This window comes from Cygnus olor, chromosome Z (genome assembly GCF_009769625.2).
Source record: "Cygnus olor isolate bCygOlo1 chromosome Z, bCygOlo1.pri.v2, whole genome shotgun sequence".
Lineage (NCBI taxonomy): Eukaryota > Metazoa > Chordata > Aves > Anseriformes > Anatidae > Cygnus > Cygnus olor.
The window spans coordinates 29,086,673-29,105,059 of record NC_049198.1 but is presented as its reverse complement, the minus strand read 5'-3'; the positions used below and the strand labels follow the sequence as shown (position 1 = coordinate 29,105,059).

Below are 18,387 nucleotides of genomic sequence, written 5' to 3'. Positions count from 1 at the left end.
AGATCCTCATTCATGCCACATCTAAGACGTAACTGAGTTTCAGCATAAAGAAAACTTCACCTCCAACCTGTTCACACAAAGATAGCCTAGCCTTCAAACCACGAAGTCAGAGCAGAGCTTCCATATAAAATGAAAAAAAAAAAATAAAGCTTAAAAACAAGCCACAGAAACCTTTTTATATTAAATGTTTGACAAATTACAAAGATATTTATACAAATTTTGCTGTGAAAAGAAGCATTAGGTGTAAGGCTTCTCTAGGGACAACGATGCTGAAGAAAAGCTGTCAACTTTTAGAGAACACTTTACTGCTGTCTCACAGGTAGCTTGTAAGGAGCAGTAGAGAAATTGCTTTCTGTGGAAACAGTATTACAGAATCATTTATGTTGTAAAAGACCTTCAAGATTATCAAATCCAACTGTTGACCTGACCTACCAAGTCCCATCACTAAGCCATGTCCCTTAGTACCATGTCTGTCTGTCTCTTAAATACTTTCAGGGATAGGAACTCCACCACTTTCCTGGGCAGCCTGTTCCAATGCTTGACCAATCCCTCCGTGAAGAAATTCTTCCTAATGTCCAATCTAAACCTCCCCAGCACAAAAAATACTTTTGAAACATCTACAGGCACACCATATAAGTATGACCAGGTCATGGCTAGGAGACAGGATTCAGATACATGGCCAGGTAGGACTTCTGGTATGCTCAGGGTCATAGAAAAACCACTCAGAAGGGAGGATGTGAATTGAATGTAAAACAAAACAAAACAAAACAAAAACTTCAGGATTAACTGAATGGTTATTCCACAGTGGAAACTTCAAGTAAGGCATTTTCTAGTCTCAGATACAATGCTCATTGTAAGCTGTTTGTGAAACACTCATACTTGCAGGCTATTTGAAAGTCAAAGAGAAAAAAAAAAAAAAAAAAAACAAGACTTGGAGGTTTTTGTTTGATTGTTTGTTTGTTTTAATTATTATTGTTATTTATTTGTCATCTGTGGCAGGATGAAAAAGTAGGCGATCTGTTGTTCTAAGGCAGAAAATGATGCTCAGAGTCCATGGGGCCAGATGGAATTCATCTCAGAGTGCTAGAGAAATTAGTGGACATTATAGCAGGATCAGACATTATATCTGGACCTCTCTCAACAGTTTACCAAAAGTCATGGGAGTCTGGGGAGGACCATGCTGACTACAGGCAGCATTATGCATATCTACAGAACGCACGAGAGAAGACCAAGAAAACTGCAGACCTATTAGTCTAACCTCAGTCCCTGGGAAAGTTATAGAGAAGATTGTCCTGGGGGATATTGAAAGGCATTTAACTAACAAAGTTATTATGAGGTTTAGTCAGCATGTGTTCATCAAGTTGAAGTCCTGCCTTAGTGTGAGAAAAATCTCAAATAATTTTCTTCAGACAGGATCTTCTGTGAAGCTATTTTATTTGCGACTGCAATCGCGGGCGTCCTGTCAATTAGGAGTCCATTTTAGTAAACAAATCATAACCTTTTATTCCCTATTACCCGACGCCTGATCACCTCCCCTGTTTCCTCATTGGCTGAGTACTACAGGTTCACAAGCTACTCAACGCTCCTCTATACCATATATGTACAATCTTTCTTTTTTCAATCCTTTAATTTCTCCTTACTTATGTTTTGAGAACTTGTGATCTTTGTTTTACTGTTCCCACACTGCACATCCTGTTTTTCTCAAGCTTCTACCTTATTTTGGAACAGTGAGGCCTTCTACTGTCCACTTATCTACTTAGCATGTCTCCTTATTATGACTACACAACTACCATGGAATACAGAAAAATAATTCTCTACTGCAAAAACAGAACTTTGTTTCTCACACTTAGTAGTTTGATCTTCTATGATGAGATAGTGGTGGATCACCCCCTTGGTGCATGAAGGGAAGGTGGTTGATGTGATCTTCCACGATTTTAGTAAGAACTTTTCATCCTTCTGGACAAATTGTCTAACTGTGGGATAAGCAGGATCACACTACACTGGGTGATGAACTGGCTTGAGCTCAAAGGACTGTAGTAAATGGGGCTATGTCTGACTGGTGGACAGTCACCAGCAGGGGTCAGTTCTAGGGCCAGTCCTATTTAACATTTTTATCAATGATCTGGATGCAAGACTGGACTGCATCCTCATCAAGTTTGATACTAAACTGAGAGGTGCTGTTGATTCTCTGGAGGGACAAGAGGCCTTGCAAAGGGATCTAGATAGATTGAGTACTGGGTGATTAGCAAATACTTGAAGTTCAACAAAGGTAAATGTCAGGTTCTGTACCTGGGATGGAGTAACGCCAGACTCAGGTACAGAGTGAGATGAGCGACTGGAGAACAGCTCAGCGGAAAGGGCTCTGGGTGTGCTGGTCAACAGCAGGCTCATCGTGAGGCAGCAGTGTTCCCTGTCAGCCAAGAGGGCAAACTGCATTTTAGGATCTGTTAAATAGGACAGAGCCAGCTGGCCAAAATAGGTGTTTCTTCTGCTATATTTAGTACTGGTGCAGCCTCACCTTGAATATTGTGTGCAGTGCTGGGCTCTACAACATAAAAAAAGATGTTAAGGCCCTTCAAAGTGTCCAGGGAAGGCAACAAAGCTGGTAAAAGAGCTGAAATGCAAGTCTTATAAGGAGAGACTGAAGGCACTTGGACTGTCTAGTCTGGAGACAAGGAGGCTTAAGAGGCAACCACATTGCTCCTTACACCTTCCTAAGGAAGGGAAATGGAGAGGAAGGTGCTGGTCTCCTTGGTAACCAATAACTGGACACAGGGGAATGGAAAGAGAGGTAGCTCCTCCAAGTGAAGTTCAGACTAGGTAAAAGGAAAAATTTATTTACCATGAGGGTGGTCAAACCCTGGAACAGGTTTCCTAGAGAGATGGTTGATGCCCCATGTCTGTCAGTGTTCAAGAGACATTTGGACAATGCCCACAATAACATGCTATAAGTTTTGATTAACCCTGAAGAGGTCAGACAGCTGGGCTAGGTGATCTTTTACCCTGAACTATTCTATTCTACATTCTCTTTCTAAGAAGCTCCTGATCTGCTGAGCTAGGTAATTGTACTGATCATTTTGTTTTCCAGGGAAAAAAAATAAAAATAAAAAAATAAAAGGGAGCCCTGAGATAAATGGCTGTAAAAATCAGTAGTGTGTTAACTAAAGAAGTATTTGCAGAAGTGATTGGCTTTCTGAATTCCATCTCTTTCACCACTATATGCTAACTGGGCTAACAGATGTAAAGGTTATTGCCCTGGATAAATAAACTTGCCACAGTGTTTTTTTAATCCTTTCAGCCTAGTGAAAATGTTTTATGCCAAAACCAATGTTCACACTTGAAGTCCATGAAGTCTTTCATAACAAGCTGTTCAGGGGGCATTTTTGGTCTTGGCACATTGTTCTGCCCCTATTTCACTTGCCCTTGAGGTATCCCTGCCAATGTCTTTTAGAGCTTGGCTGTTTCTGAAACACTTTTTTTCTTAATCTGGGACACCCTTTCCTATCAATCAACCTTTGCTTGCAGAGTCCTATCTAACTTGTTAGAAAGTATGGGGAGACATGGGTATTGGCTTATGTTGCATTCAGACAAAAAGCCCTCTTACTTCACTTGGCCTGCAGACCTCAGCTGTATCCAGGTAACAGCTTTATGCACAGCTATTGTCTGCTTCCACTGGGAGAGTAGATAGGGATGTGCTTGGGCACATTGATATGCTCATAGAAAAGCTCTGGAAGTGTGGGCTGGATGAGTGGACAGTGAGGTGGATTGAAAATTGACTGAATGTCAGGTCACAGAGGGTTGTGATCCCTCACAGAGTCTAGTTGGTGGCCTGTTGCTAGCTATCTGCGTCCCCCAGGGGTCTGTACTGGGGCCAGTATTGTTTAACTTAATTCATCTATAACTTGGATGAAGGGTCAGAGTGCCTCCTCAGTAAGTTTGCTGATGATACAAAACTGGGAGGCATAGCTGACACCCCAAAGTGCTGTGCTGCCATTCAGAAGGATCTCGATGGGCTGGAGAGATGGGCAGAGAGGAACCTCTTGAAATTCAACAAAGGCAGGTGCAGGGTCCTTCACCTGGGGAAGAAAAACCCCACAGACCAGTAGAGGATGGGGGCTGACCTGCTGAAAAGTAGCTCTGCAGAGAAGAGCATCCTGGTGGACAGCCGGTTAACCATGAGCCAGCGATGTGTCCTTGTGGCCAAGAAGACCAATGCTGTCCTGGGGTGCATTAGGGTGAGCATTGCCAGCAGGTTGAGGGAGTAGATCCTCCCCTTACCCAGCCATGATGAGGCCTAACCTGGAGTATTTTGTCCAGTTCTGAGTCTCCCAGTACATGAAAGACTTGGAGCTCCTGAGGAGGGTCTAGCAAAGAGCTACTAAAATGATTAATGGACTGGAGCATCTTTTGTACAAGGAAAGGCTGAGGGAGCCTGAGAAGAGAAGGATCAGTGTGTAAGTACCTGAAGGGAGGATGTGAAAAGGATGGGGCCAAACTCTTCTCAGTGGTGCCCAGTGATAGGACAAGAGGCAATGGGCACAAACTGAAGCACAGGAAGTTCCATCTGAATACGAGGAAAAGGTTTTTTGCTGTGAGGGTGGCTGAGCACTGGAATAGGCTGCCCAGAGAGGTTGTGGAGTCTCCTTTCCTAGAGATATTCAAAAGCCATCTGGACACAGTCCTAGGTAATGTGCTTTAGGGGACCCTGCTTGAGCAGGGAGGTTGAACTAGATGATCTCCAGAGGTCCCTTCCAACCTCATCCATTCCGTAATTCTGTGATTCTTTGCACACCCCAGCAGGAAGGTGAAGAAGCAACAAAACACCCCAAAGCCATCCCCTCTCTGGGCTGACAAAGGACCGGGGGCCTTCCGCTGAACTTGCTCCAGTGTATCCCTGTCTTCTGTGTTACTGAGGGTCCAAAACTGGACACAGCAATCCAGAGGATGTCACAAGTGCCACATGAATAGTAGGAGAGGATAATTTCCCTAGACCTACTGTTTTCACCCTTACCAATACATCCAAGGATGTGGATGGGCTTCTTTGCTGAAGTGCTGTTTCCCAGAAGATTGGCACTTAGGCTGTACTGCAACACAGGGTAGTCATGAAAATCATTTACTGCAGTTTGTCTGGATCAGTGAGGAGCACAAATGCTGAAATAGTCAAAGATATTTTGCCTAATAATATATATTTTAATTGTTTTTGTCTCTTTGGTTTAGAAACAGGGACTGTAAACCTGTGGAGACATAACACTTTCACATTTGCTTTTCCCCTATTGGCTTTTATGTGAAGGAACAGATAGCACTGTCACTCTGTTAACACTGCTCAAGAAGCCAGAGCTTGAAATGTTCTTTATCCTGCAAAAACTGTCTGTGTCTTGCAACACTGCTAATAAGGAAATTCTCCCAATAGGCAAACCGAATTGAATGTTGTGTGGCTGGTGGCTGTATCTCTGTGATAGCTGATCCCTTGGGACCAAGCCTTCTTCCACTTCCTCCTAACTTCTGGCTCTTTCACAGCCTGGTTACCAGGGCATCTCTGCATGCTGTGAAACTTGAAACCTAGCAATAAAAAATGGAGATTTCATAGAAAATATTCTTCAGAAACCTTAGTGTAGTCAGAACTGGTACTTAAATGTCGTAAGGCTCCCTGGGTTAGAGGGAGGTCTACCACACTGCTATAGTAACACTTCGAGCATCAAAGACTGAAGGTCAGGAGTTTCTTGTCATGGTATGGGCAGGCAGAGGATTTGACTGAGCTGGAGAAGCTACACCTGTGTTCAGCATAATTAAGACTTCCCAAAAGTGCGTCTGGAGCATGAATAGACCCGGTCTCAGGTCTGTCCTCCAGAGGTCACTGCATACCCACTGCTGAGACAACTGCAAAGTTGTTTTGCAATAGCATCATGCTAACACTGAATGCAGGCTGAAGGTTCTTTGTCTATAAACAGTATTTATACCTCGTTCCTGTTTGCTCAGTGACAAATAAAAATGCCATGTATTTTTCATAGACAGATTCTGTGTAACTGTGAGAGCAAGACCTTAGCAAATATTTTGTTTTGACTTAGCTTCTCTGAGTCAGGGGAAAAAAAAAATAGGACTCCAGGTCATTCTGCTTTTTAAAGGTGGACCTTGAACTCTAAGTTAGAATAAAACTCACAGAATTTTGAATTTCAGATTTTCTCCTACCTTAAGCTGATCTGCAGTTTCAAAGATGTCTGGCAATGACTACAATAATTTTAGGGGAAAGATCTTAATTGTTTGGTAATACGTAAAAGTGGTTGGAAAAAAAAATGTTAATAGTACCTTTGAAAAAACAGTTTCAACATTTGGATTGAACCTAAGACTGAATTTTAGCAAACAGGTCTGTGAAATGCTAACCCCCACTTAATGGCAGTCATTATATTTAATAATGAATTTAATTTTCAGATGGTTGTTTAAGTGTTTATCTGCTTTACTGGAGTACAAAGGGTGAAGGGAAATATGATGCTTCCTCTCCTGTGGCAATGTTTTAGAAGCAGTGTTTCTAAACTACTGAACTGAGCTTTAGGAAAAAAGGCCTAGTTCATGCTCCTGTCATTAGTCTGTTTTAAATTTGTACTGAAGGAGAAAATACAAGCTCATAGCCAGCTAAGGGACTCACGGTGTTTGGTTTAATGCCTCCTTGAGTGATGAGCTAATGAAGCCCATGCTGTGGCTACTGTGCTTGGTGGGACTCGGCACACAGTGCTCAGAGAGGCTGTGTGCACTCTCTTTTCCCTTGTCCTGGGATTGAAGCTTCGCAATCTCTCAACCTGAACCTGGTCCAACCCTAGACATGTGGTAAGGTGCCCATTCTAAATAGACAAATTCAATAACAGAAATATCACAGAATCACAGGATCGTCTAGGCTGGAAGAGACCTCCAAGATCACCCAGTCCAACCTCTGACCCAACACTAACAAGTCCTCCACTAAACCACATCACTAAGTTCAACATCCAAACATCTCCTAAAGACCTCCAGGGATGGTGACTCAACCACTTCCCTGGGCAGCCCATTCCAATGCCTTAAAACCCTTTCAGTAAAGAAGTTCTTCCTAATATCCAACCTAAACCTCCCCTGGCGCAACTTTAGCCCATTCCCCCTCGTCCTGTCACCAGGCACGTGGGAGAATAGACCAACCCCTCCCTCGCTACAGCCTCCTTTAAGGTATCTATAGAGTGCGAAAAGGTCACCCCTGAGCCTCCTCTTCTCCAGGCTGAACAATCCCAGCTCCATCAGCCGCTCCTCATAAGACTTGTTCTCCAGACCCCTCACCAGCTTCGCTGCCCTTCTCTGGACTCTCTCGAGCACCTCCATGTCCTTCTTGTAGTGAGGGGCTCAAAACTGAACACAGTACTCAAGGTGCGGCCTCACCAGAGCCGAGTACAGGGGGACAATCACTTCCCTAGTCCTGCTGGCCACACTGCTTCTTATACAAGCCAGGATGCTGTTGGCCTTCTTGGCCACCTGAGCACACCACTGGCTCATATTCAGCCAGCTATCAACCAGTACTCCCAGGTCCTTTTCTGCCAGGCAGCTTTCCAACCACTCATCTCCCAGCCTGTAGCTCTGCTTGGGGTTGTTGCGCCCCAGGTGCAGGACCCGGCACTGGGCCTTGTTGAACTTCGTACAGTTGGCCTCAGCCCATCGCTCCAGCCTATCCAGATCCTCCTGCAGAGCCTTCCTACCCTCGAGCAGATCGACACACGCACCTAACTTGGTGTCATCTGCAAACTTACTGAGGGTGCACTCGATCCCCTCATCCAGATCATCGATAAAGATATTGAAGAGGACTGGTCCCAGTACTGAGCCCTGGGGGACTCCACCAGTGACCGGCCTCCAACTGGATTTGACTCCATTCACCACAACTCTTTGGGCCCGGCTATCCAGCCAGTTTTTAACCCAATGAAGCGTACGCCAGTCCAAGCCACGAGCAGCCAGTTTCTTGAGGAGAATGTTGTGGGAAACGGTATCAAAAGCCTTACTGAAGTCAAGGTAGACCACATCCACAGCCTTTCCCTCATCCACTAAGCGTGTCACTTTGAGTCCTGTGTGGAGAGCTGAGGCACATAAATTTCAGGGGCTTACTCAAGAATAGTCAGAAAATAAATAGCTGACCTCAAGCTTGACCTCAAGGACAAGGTGTGACTTTTTTGGATTCTGCCTCTCTAAAATTGCCATGGACTTTAACTGGGAATGAAATTCAGGCTTTCTCTGATGTAAGGTAAAATGGTGCCAAGGAAGTAATAAAACCCCCTAGTTGCTGATTTTCTTTAGAGTATAAAAGAACATGAATGTATAAGGAAAGACAGAGTCTTGAAAAAAAAAATATATATATATATACATACACACACACTTAGGTACAGCCACTGTACCTAAGTATATACACCTAATTGTATATTTTATATATATATATATATTATATATATGTATATATTACCTAATAGCAAAAGGTCACTTCAGAATCTGTCATGCTTAATTATCAGCCAAAAATAAATCCACGGAAATTTATGCCTGCTATTCAAGCTATTGGCATTTTCCATTGTCTGTGAGGTGTGTATAGTAAGAAGCAGATTAATCTCAGAGTGAACTGATGTTTCAAAAGCAGCTCTGTCCTGAGCTGAGTAACCACAGAAACCTAAGAAATTACCTGGTGATCTTACTGCGCCATGTAACAGAAATTTTCTTAGGAGCTGTAATTACAATATAGCAATTGAAGACAGAGATGGCTGGTTTTTTTTTTCCATACTAATTTATTAGTTTAATCTGTAATTTTGAAAGATTCCCCACTGAACTTTAATAGTTGGCCAACTTTCAAAATACCTCATCCAAAGCAGAGTAAAATTTCATTATGTTAAGCCATGAGGCGGTATGGTCTTTGAAGATAACAGGTTTTCAGGAGCTCCAGAAAGACCTGAGTGAAAAGATGTGATGCCAAGCTCCCAGTGAATTAGACTTGTGTCAGCAAGGACCAAGGTGGTCTGCAAGGTGGTGCAGGAGGAGGCTCCTCCTCTCTATCCTGACCACTGTATCTCTTTGCAATCCATTCCTGGCTTAATCATTTTAGGAAATCAGTTGTCATTGTTTCATGGGAGAGCAGTGAAAGACAGGATGGAGCATGCCCTCTCAGCCCTAATCACTTATTCTCATGTTCGGGTGTCCTTTTCTTACTTCTCTTCCTTCCCAGCAATATCTGTGCCTGTAGGAGAGTCATGACTGGGGAGATGTAGTCTGTGGAGCAAGGAACACAACCCAACACAAGTCTAATAAACCCAGCAAAGGAGAGAGGCTGGCTGAAGTGGGATATAGCAGTTTTCCCTCCCCCAGACATTATAACATTGAGTCAAGAAACACCTACGAATGTATTCATGGCACATTAACATGAAAGTTAATGAGGATCTATTTGAGAGGTCATGTTGATTAGTGCTAGTGCACAAACCCATATGCTCTGAAAAAATTATAAGCTTGAGGAAAGCCCTTAGTTCACCCATACTTTCCAGCTAGGCTCTTTGTATTTGCCTTCTTTTCTAGCATGGAAAAGAGACCTCATGAGGCACAAAAAATCACAGCTCCAATTCAGCTAAACATTCAACACTTTCTTAATTTTAAATATTTTAAAATACTTCTGTTGAAATCCAGCCTCTATTTTAATTGCTTCTGGAGGAATGTTTCCCTGTAATAGTAATATACAGTGCAGTGAAAATTCCAGGAAAAAGAAAAAAAAGCCTAAGAGCAATGCTATGCAACAGAGATCTTCATAAGTATTGCCAGTTGTTACTGACATGCAGTATTGTTTTATTTTAATGGATATAGGCTAACATTACATTGGTTTGATTACTTTTGATTGGATTCTTGTGTGTATATAGGGGTATATATGACTATATATATGGTACCTCTTCTTTGAAAAAAAATGAGTTTGTGCCAAAGCTCTTGGATGCTGACACTGAAGAAGAAGGTGACACAATTATTTGTAAAGATTATTGTTATTTCATTTTCCTATTTCTCTATGGACAAGTTTTTCCACAATTAATTATGCATTCCTAGGCTATGCAACATTATGTGCTGTCAGAGCTGTCAGAAAACAAACACCAAAAAAACCAACTGTTTTAGTACATACTACATTTTGTACCTCACCCAACAACAGGTGATGCAGACTCAGCTGCACAAGAAAGAACTATGAATGAGATTGTGAATGTCAGGATTCTGTCATCACTACAGGTGTAGCTGGGAACATAAAAAAGGAAATACAGAAGATCCCCATAAATAGCACAGCACTCCTCTGGACACATTGGAAGATTTTATTCCTAAAGCTAAAGTTTGCAGAACTTGTTTCTCTAATGCTTATATTGTAGAATGTTTCTGACAGTGTCATTTTTCCAAGTAAGCTCCATCTTAAAACTATGAATGCTGGAGGTTTTTGTAGAAATGCAAACTCCTCCAGTTACAGAGCACAGCAAATTGGTAACTTATGCTCTGAACAAAGATATTTTTTAAAGGGAGCTTTAAGTGTCCTTAACAGAATAAATTAAAGACAGAAAAGAAAAAGCAGCATATCAGGAGGATAAGAATATATTTTGAGCAACACAGAGAAAATGGACAGAAACGTGTCTAAACCAGTTCTCCTTATGGATTGTTATTGTAAGGCTCACAGAAGTTAGTGAGGTACACAGGCATATCAGAGAACAGAATTTGTTGTACTATAAAAAATAATAAATAAAATGAAGCAGGAAGCATTCAAAAGCTGAATGGACTGATACATATTTTCATATTAATTGTATGAACTTTTTGTTTGGTGCTGTTACCAGAAGTCTTGGGAAGTACTTTCCACCATGGCCTCTCAGGGCTATAGCCTGAACATAGGTATACAGAAACCTGAAACTAAAGCAGTGGGATCCTATCTGCAATATCAGCAGGAATGCAAATGTGCTGAACCATGGTCAAGCCACAGGCCTTTGGGACTGGAAAAAATACAGAATTATTGAGATAATGGGTTTCTAAAAGTTTCTTGTAATTTTGAAAATACTGTGAAAGAAGATCCTTGTCTTATTTCCATGCTTTTTACAGAAACTGTGTTTCTGCAATTCTGCAGTGCAGAATACTTCAGTGTTAAATTAAAAATACACCAAATATACTAATGTCACACTAAATAAGTTATAACTGACTAATAAATTTGTGTGCAATTGGACATTTTTGATCACTTGCAGGACACTTCATATCCCTAGCAAGAGTGGAGCATGTAACCTGTTTTTACTTTTTTTTTCTATTTAGTATCCTTTTAACAAGAACAAAGTAGTATAATAGGGAATTAGCAATAGCTACATGCTGGTTATGCAATGTACACTTACTGCAGCTAGAATACAAAATTAAAAAGGAATTAATCTAAATATTCTAGTACTAGATCACCATAGCTGTTTTTATGTCTCTTTTACAAATGGGTAAGAAGTGAGACAGATAGGTTGTTAGTATGGTTTTACACAAAATCAAAGCAAGACTATGAATATGAGTTTCTAATTGACTATATCCCTCTACTTTAAGATACTTATAGAGCTAATTAAATGGGAAGATATGTGTACACATCTATATTAACACAGCTGGGAATGTGAACGTTGAATGAAGTCAGGAAAGTGATTGTTTTGACACCTAGCTAGCAAGTGGTGATTTTTTGTAAATCTAACCTAAGTGTATACAGCAAATTCTGGGAGTTTTGTGTGACCAGCCTTGTATCTGGATGTTGATTCAACTTCAGCCAAGAGCACAGGAGTTTTTATCTGTCCACAAGTTGAGAAATACTCTTTTAGGAAGTATATGCAAGTGCAGAAGCAGAAGGAATGAGAAACAAGTTCTGAGAAAGAAAAGCATTTTTATAAGAAAATGTTAGACTTTTAATTTACCAAGAATCTGTTTATCAAGAATTGTATATAAAATTGAAGAAAAAAAGTAGCATCAAATTATTCATGTTGTTTTTCCATTGCACATTTTGCCATAGCAGACACACACTAAACAAAGAAAATAAGGCAGTCTCACTGATTTCTTGAAAATGTGGTAGAAGGAACAGAGCCAACATATCGTTTATATGGGTTTAGCAATGTTTGTACAATATACATATATAAAAACATCTGCATAGCCCTAAGCCACCAATTTTCTTTATTTTTACAACTACAAGGGCTTTTAAAAATTTTGGCTACCAAACCGGATTATAAAACATCACTAATTGCAGTGACCTAGCTGACTTACATGGTGCACACATCTTCATCTGCTAATTTTGTTTAAATACAGGCAAGGTGACCAGTCTTCTAAAACACATTTACTGAAGTGACAGCCCACTCTTGTTCTCCCTTCTGTGGCCTGGGGCAAGAGCCATGCTACATGGGCAAAACTGCTCACATCTTAGAGCTTGAAAGGAGCATAAGAACTTTCTTCTGATGTCAGCAGGCAGATTTTCTAAAGATCTAGGGCTGCCTCCAACAGTCACCTTGCCTCTTCCAAAGGATGATATGGAATTTGGAAGAATGGTTTGAAGGAGCAACATCCATGAAGCCTTTTCTGTTGCATGTGTAGCATTGTCACTAGAAATTCATTGTCTGGAAAAAGGCAACAGATGTCTCCATGACTAGCCATGAATGAGCGTGTTGCAGGTTTAGGTTGAATCATTCAACAACTGATTGATTTAAGGACATAACTTTTAATGTGCTTTCCACTAGTATTTTCTGAATTACATTGGTCCCTTGGGTGGAAATCCTAAGGTAATATAGTGATGAAAGCTCACGTAGGTATCTATTATGGGATAGGCAGTATAATGCAACATTAAAAATCAGTGCTTAAGTGGGTAGGCACAGAAACAAGAGTAGGATAAAAATTGCAGTGGTATGTAAATGCCACAGAAGTGATTAATAAAATGCTTACTCTCACAAACAAGAAAAGCAAGTTTCAACATTGCACTTATCAGCAGTTCAATCTCCAATTGGTGGGGCCTATGAAAGAAATAATTATTAATATCAGAAGATCTTACTGTAGGACAAACAAACAGTAGTTCCACTTTATCGCAGGATTTTCTTCTAAGGTTTCTGGCTGAACTGTGGGAAATTTCCTTCTTTGCTTCTTACTTCAGCCCTGGTTAACGTCCTATCAGTAATGCTATTTCTAGTAGTGTCAGTCATCAGTAGATGAATGAAAATGGATGTCATGTCAGTAGGGAATGCAATGGATGTCATACCAACTCCTGATACAGAAATCTCTTATAATCTCTGAATAGAATTTAGGCATGCTTAGTTTACTATATTCAAATATATGTTACATTGGTCCAGGTCAAATTCAATTTGACTTCAGATTCTGTTTGGGCACAGAGACTGAGATTCGCAGGCAACTGTGGTCCCTCTGTTCTCTTCACCTGTTAAATGTATAGTGAAAAGTGTTGTTTAAATGTTGATAGGTATCTATGGTAGCTGAACTGCTTTGCTTGTGCTAAGCCTTCTCTCTGACCGGATTATTATGAGTTCGGAAATTTATTCCACTCATCAGTCTGATTTCCATCTTCTTGAGATGCACTGTAGAACCTAGAATTCCCCTGCAAATCATTTTCATCTAATAATTCTAATTTCTGACCATAAACAGTTACACTGTATCACCACATGCTGTTATATAACGTTGCTGCATTCTTCTGAAACAGTTCTGCACGTATGCTCATATCACACATAATTGGTCTACATTTTAGTTAAATGAACCCTGTTTACCAGCACAAGTTTTGTCTATTTCAGAATGCTGGTGAATGAAGCTCATGATTTGTCAAATTCTGTTTCACTAAGGATATAAGTAGAATGTAAATATTTTTTTAATACTTATCCTATGGGCAGCTTTTGCTCCACTTGCCAGTTTAGACAAATTTTTAAATGTCAGTTGAATGCTCTTAGTACATCTTTTCATATTGCAGTGTAGCATGAGTTGCTGGAGTTGCAGGGGGAGTAACTGATTGCTTTTAACTATCTCTAGATGCTGTTAGCAGCTTTGGAAAACTTCATAATATGCTCTGCATAGTGTTAGGGTACTGCAAAGGAGAAGAAAAGTATGTTGCCTTGTCTTCTGTATAACAAGTAGAACCCATTACAAAACTATGAACTCAGGATATAAAACTGGGAATTAGAATTACTTAGAAAACAAAGCTTGGTGGCCCTCATTTGTCATGATAATATCATACAGCCCTCCTGGGTTTCATATGAGAGTTGAGCAAGCGTAACCTGTCTTTCCAACTTGTGATTTGCAGGATGAAGAAAAAGGACCTGGCCCCAGAGCTCACACCCACAAACCCTGATCCCTAGATCCTACCTGGTGCAAAAATTTCTTTTGCACATAAACCAGGAAAACCCAATTGTATTATTTTGGAATATATTTAGTGTCCATCCCAGATGTATGCTACATGATGTTGTTCAAGAGACAATTCAGTGATTAGTTATCAGTTGCCAAAAAAAACCTTGAAAAAGCTTCTTATTGTGTCTGAAAAGTGAATGTTCAAATTTATATCCATTCCAGTTAGTGTCTGAGGTATCAAGATGCAAACAAGCCCTTCTCATTCTCCTAGTTCTTTCTTCACAAGTGTCACCATATTCTAGCTAATATTCTAGCTACTATCTTGGATTCTTTTTTTTGCTTTCAAAGGTGTTCTTGTCCTCCAGTTAAATTGACTACCCCTCTGTCCAAGGTATTGGTGTCCAAAACAGGTTTTCAGTCTTGCTACAGAAATGAAACAAAATTACTGTATTTTGTAATCTTTTTACCTAGTTTTCTCTCCTAAGGACTTAGTTCTTCTGGTGCTGGTATACAGAAGAGTGAGATGAGTAAAATTAAAACCAGCTGTATCCCCAGGTTGTCACAATCCCTGCTCTCCATTCCCTCTGAAAGAATGGCTTTCCCCCAGCTCCAAAGGAAATAATTGGACTTCCCATAAATTCCACTTCACTGCCCAGAGAGTCTTTCCTGTACTAAAAAAGCCCTCCAGAATGCCAGTAAACAAAACAAATAAACTTCTCTTCATGCAGTTTCTCTCTTGTGTTGAGTGAGCTCTTTTCAAACGTCTTTAGCCACTCACCATCTTCTTTCAGGGCTCACCCAGTGAGACAGTGTTTCTCTAGAACAAAGAATAGGAGGATTTATATGAACAGTTGTCTTTCTTTTCTGGCACTGGTACTAACACCCTTTTGGTCAACACACCCAATGGCACTATGCAACCATAATCAGGTTAGAAAGTGACTGGAGAGTGGAGCTGAGGGCAACTGTGTTATCCCAACAGCTGTGGGGGGTGGTGGATTGGAAGCAGGAGGCAGGCAAAAAGAACACATTTTTTTCTCGAAAAATGTTTGTAAAAATGCTTCTGTGTTTGACAGTTTCTAAACTGAAAGCTTAATTTAAAGGCCTGGTATACCCTCATATAGCATGTAACTACACATTTCCTCAAGAGAAAACTAAACGATTTTACTGAACTAATAAAATTTCTCTTGGGAATAAAGTGACAAAAAACTGTTTTACCTCAGGAAACCACAGTTTGGTCTTGGCTGGGTGATGGCCTGAGTTCACAAGGGATTCAGATGTAAACTATAATGTATCCTTTTCTGAATACACCAACTCCATTGGATACATGGATTGAGCTAGAGAGGAGAAAACTTGCAATGGAGAAAGATTAGTTTCATGTAATAAAAAAAAGCAGTTTTCTGGAGGAATAATGCATAGCCTTTTCATCTTAAAGAAGTATGTTTCCTGTATGAAATGAGTATGGGCATATACTGACAGATCTTTATGAAAATACGCAGTGTTGCTGCCCACTAAGGTTGGATGTACTCCTTTACTATACTTAGTAGCCTCATCTGGTTTATACTGCATAAAGTTTACTAGATTCTCCAACACCCCCAAAACTAAGGAAGATTTTAAAATTTGAATTACCTAATATTAATTTTGGTAATGTGAGATCTTCACTGGCATCTTTGTTCCCTGCTCAATACACTTCTCATCAGGCTTCAATGACAACAGCTAAAACTATCTCTTCCTGCATGTAAAGACTGCATGTTCCTTCTGTTTTACATGATGTGTTTCACAAAGTGTTACATGGCTAGGATCCATCAATTTTTTTCGTTGAAGAACTGACAATTTACCTCCCACAGACAGGAATGACTCAAGAATGGAAGAAGATTTTTATGGATGTCAGATTTTGTTTTTGATAACATCCTCAGTGTTTACTTAAAGAAATTTATTTAAAGCAATTTGTTTATTTAGTTGTTTTGGTAACTTTCAACTAAAATATGAATTTTGCAGACTTCCTTTTTTAATGTTTTTGTTGTTGCTGTTGAATAAACCTATATCAGTCATTTGCAATGTGAGTCTACCATTATCATTACAATGGCTCCCACATCAGTCCAGGGATAACCCCTGAAATTTTTAGTGATGAGTTCTAACTAAAATGTAGTTGCATGGAAAATTCTGTCCTGTGGTACCATGAGACAGTAAACAACATGGGATATTTTAATTTGCTTGGCTTACATATACATTCTCTGCTTTCACGTGGTAAAGACCCCTTCTTCCTTTGTCAGTGCTTTTAATAAGCTTTTAAAAGTCAGGCACAGCTTACTTTTTTTTTTTTTTTTTTTTTTTTACTTTTTTTTTCTTTTTTTTTCGATAACCTGTATATGCTGTATATAGTTATTTTATTTAGAACTTACTCAATCACTACCTAAGCAGCCATACACAAAGAAACAAAGAGATCGCAAAACATTGTCACCCTGTGAGAAAGCCTGAAGCCTCAACATTTTCTCTATGTACTCTGGCTGTGTAAAGAATGTATGCTGTTGTCTTCTTATCAAGTTCATATTTGCATTAATTTGGTGTAATGTGATTGAACAGCAAAAAAGCTTTGGCTCAGAAGAGCTTATCCAGCCAAGGAACTCAAGGCTGGCCTTGAGCAGCCCAGTGATCTGCATGCACCCTGACACAAACCCTCACCACGCCTTGCAAACAAGCCAAGCAGAGCTGCAGGCTCCCATTCTCCCTGGAAGAAATGATCAGGACAGCCACAATGACACTCTTTGGGACTTGGAGAACTGTGATTAACACCTTATCTATGTGCTGGGCTGATCCTGCTTTGCATACAGGGCCTGAGCCTGCTGCACTCTCCCAGTGCCCACACATGCAGGTGGGTGCCCTTCCTCCAGGACTCTACTGCTGGCAGGACGTCCCACCACTAGGTCTAGATGAGGGAGTCATCAGACGATTTGCTGCTGTCTGAGCCTGGCTTTCCAGCGACTCATCTTCACCTCAGTTATGCTCCCAATTCCCCAGTTACAGCAATTAAATAAAACTGACCCATAGTGAGGGCAGAAGTTTCAGTTCCCGGGCCGTTCCCTCCATCTGTGGGAGACAGGCATCCTGGGTCAAGCACCTCGAGTCTGCGTCACCCTGGGAACCTTTCTGGGTGAGGGGATAAACGCAGCAGACCTGCCTGAATCCTTTCAGCTTTTCTTTATCCCATTGCTAGTCCAGTCTCTAGTGTTTCCAAGCAGGACCCCCATCTTATAAGACAGAAGAGCTGCCTTCACACCACATTTCTAAAAAGCACCCAGGAGAGTGTCGACAGGTATCCAGCCCCTTGATTCTTCCCACCCCAGTGGTGCTGTCCCCCTCCCTCACCTCCTCCCCAGCCCCTCCAGACCCCGCAGCAAGTCCCCACGCATCCCTCCTTACAGCACCACACAGCCCCATGCAGCCCCCAGAACCTCTCCAGCCGCCCTGCAGCCCCTAGAGACCTCCTAAACACCCCCCATCCGCCCCACGGGCAGCAGCCCTTCAGCCCCACACCGGCCCCCGCGTGCGACCACCTCCACCTCCCGGCCCCCCATCCCCTCCATCCCCCGCAGAGCCCCCTCACCGCCCCAAATGGCGGCGGCAAGGGTTAACGGCGGGGCCGGCGGGCACATGACAGCGCCGGCACGGCCCGGCCGGGCTCCGTGGGGAGCTGCTCGCTGCAGGCGGGGGAGGCGGGAGGTGAGCGCGGCGGGGCGTGCGCGGCCCGGCCGGGCCCCGTCCCGCCTGCCCCCGGCCCCCCGGCGGGGGCTCGGCCCCACCGCCGCCGCCGCCGGGAGAGGTTGAGTCGGCAGCTCCCGGCCCCCGCGTCAGAGCCGGGCGGGAGCGTGGTGGGGAAGTTGTTGGGGGAGAAAAAGCAAAACAAACGCGGCAGCGGCGAAGTTACTTGGCCTTTACTCACCGCGCTGACCAGCCCGCCTGCCGCGGAGATGAGGGCGCAGCGCCGTCTGGCAGGACGGCACAGCCAGCCAGACAGCCTCCCGGGAGAGACGGGTCATCCCGCGGGTGAATAAGCGGAGATAGGTACCGGTC

General features: G+C 42.0%; 1 protein-coding gene and 2 long non-coding RNA genes across 15 annotated transcripts in view; 2 read left to right on the top strand and 1 right to left on the bottom strand.

Moving 5' to 3' along the window:
• LOC121061776 overlaps positions 1 to 12,371 on the top strand; it is a 26,936-nt gene extending 14,565 nt beyond the window's left edge. Inside the window, exon 3 of the long non-coding RNA XR_005815258.1 lies at positions 12,295 to 12,371. This is a non-coding gene — a long non-coding RNA (uncharacterized LOC121061776). The remainder of the gene's footprint in view (positions 1 to 12,294) is intronic.
• On the bottom strand, positions 11,865 to 18,387 carry LOC121061775. 5 transcript variants are annotated; one of them, XR_005815255.1, is made up of 3 exons: positions 18,257 to 18,387; positions 15,535 to 15,668; positions 11,865 to 15,136 (listed from the first exon to the last, which is right to left on the bottom strand). It is a non-coding gene; the product is annotated as an uncharacterized LOC121061775 (long non-coding RNA). The 5 variants fall into 5 exon arrangements; XR_005815257.1 differs by lacking the exon at positions 18,257 to 18,387 and having other exon boundaries at positions 11,865 to 12,599; positions 12,922 to 15,136; positions 15,535 to 17,854; XR_005815254.1 differs by lacking the exon at positions 18,257 to 18,387 and adding an exon at positions 17,359 to 17,854.
• GLIS3 (GLIS family zinc finger 3) overlaps positions 18,134 to 18,387 on the top strand; it is a 201,059-nt gene continuing 200,805 nt past the window's right edge. For 5 of the 9 annotated variants that reach the window (XR_005815252.1, XM_040541129.1, XM_040541130.1 and 2 more), the window contains exon 1: positions 18,194 to 18,378. The gene's annotated coding sequence lies outside the window, so the exon portion shown is untranslated. Of the gene's footprint in view, positions 18,379 to 18,387 lie in introns of all 9 variants that reach the window. The other 4 variants (XM_040541125.1, XM_040541122.1, XM_040541121.1 and 1 more) reach the window with 3 other exon arrangements.